We start from the raw sequence: 1,140 nt of genomic DNA on the forward strand, positions 1-1,140 counted from the left end.
GCCATGGAAATGGTACTGTGGGCAGGGAGGGGTCTCTTTAGCCACAGTCACCTGGCTCCCCCTTCATCTTGAGGGCAGTATTTCTCTGGTGGGTTGGAAGCGCTCATTACTCACATTGGGAATGACACTTCTGGGCTGTCCAGTGTGGGGGACTTTGGGAGGGACTGCATTCCTCTCAGTAAAGCGGCAGGGAACACACAAGCTTATGGCGAGTGTTGGACCAAATACCAATGAAAACACCAGCCAGGGTAGCTTACAGACACATGTCCAAAGAGTTTCCCTTGTACTCATGGATGGAATTCACCTACTTCCTCTCAACACTGGACTCAGGCAATGCTGATGCTGGAGAGTAATCCAATTTCATGCAATTCAATGAATACCGTGAGGCCAAGGGGAAAAAGCCCTCCCCTTCCCCTGAGAAGGCTCGCAGACCTCCAGGCAAGCAAAGTGCGACGATGGGCTGCACCGTCCAGCACAGTGGAGGGCAGAGGAAACTCACTGTGCTCCGGCATCAGCAGGGCTGGTAGGGCGGGCGCTCACAGTGAGTCAGGAAGGTGAGCTCGTCATCAGGCACAGCAGACACAGGCAGGAGGTGAAGGAGGATCGATGGGGAGACAAGCCATGAGCCGCACTCCCTGGAGAGCCAAGGGGCTGGCAGGCAGAGGAGGAGGGTGGCGGGAGGGTGTGGCTGAAGTCAAGCAGGAGAGCAGTTTTGTGGAATGCAGACCAGGATGGGCTACCTGGAAGAGAAGTAAGGGAAGTGAGGGAGCCAGTCTGCTGCCCACCAGACCAGAGTTCGCTGGGCTGGAGGGAGCTGGGAATAAAGACACAAGAGCCGGCAGCCCCTCTTCCTCCTCCTCCTGCCCTCCCACTGCCACCCACACAAAATCAGCCCTGGGACACTCAGGAAAAGGAGAGTCCTCAAAACAAAGAAAGATACAGAGAAAAGCTAGCAGGAGGTCCCACACATGTATCTAAATATCAGGGACAATCCACACGTATCCCCCATCCTGACCTCACATTTACAAATTTAATTCTGCATAGATTGTAAGTCTCACCGTGAAAGGTGAAATAATAAAACTTTAAGAAAATATGGGAGAAGAAATAAAAGCACTAAAACCACGAAAGGAAAAAAAAAGA

At 52.5% G+C, this 1,140-nt stretch overlaps 1 long non-coding RNA gene across 1 annotated transcript in view; it reads right to left on the minus strand.

The window, feature by feature from the left end:
- The window catches only part of LOC111546778, a 9,862-nt gene extending 9,285 nt beyond the window's left edge, over window positions 1–577 (minus strand). The window contains exon 1 of the long non-coding RNA XR_002732914.1: window positions 500–577. This is a non-coding gene — a long non-coding RNA (uncharacterized LOC111546778). The remainder of the gene's footprint in view (window positions 1–499) is intronic.
- Window positions 578–1,140: the final 563 nt, after the last annotated feature.

The sequence above is a fragment of the Piliocolobus tephrosceles genome, chromosome 4 (genome assembly GCF_002776525.5).
Source record: "Piliocolobus tephrosceles isolate RC106 chromosome 4, ASM277652v3, whole genome shotgun sequence".
Lineage (NCBI taxonomy): Eukaryota > Metazoa > Chordata > Mammalia > Primates > Cercopithecidae > Piliocolobus > Piliocolobus tephrosceles.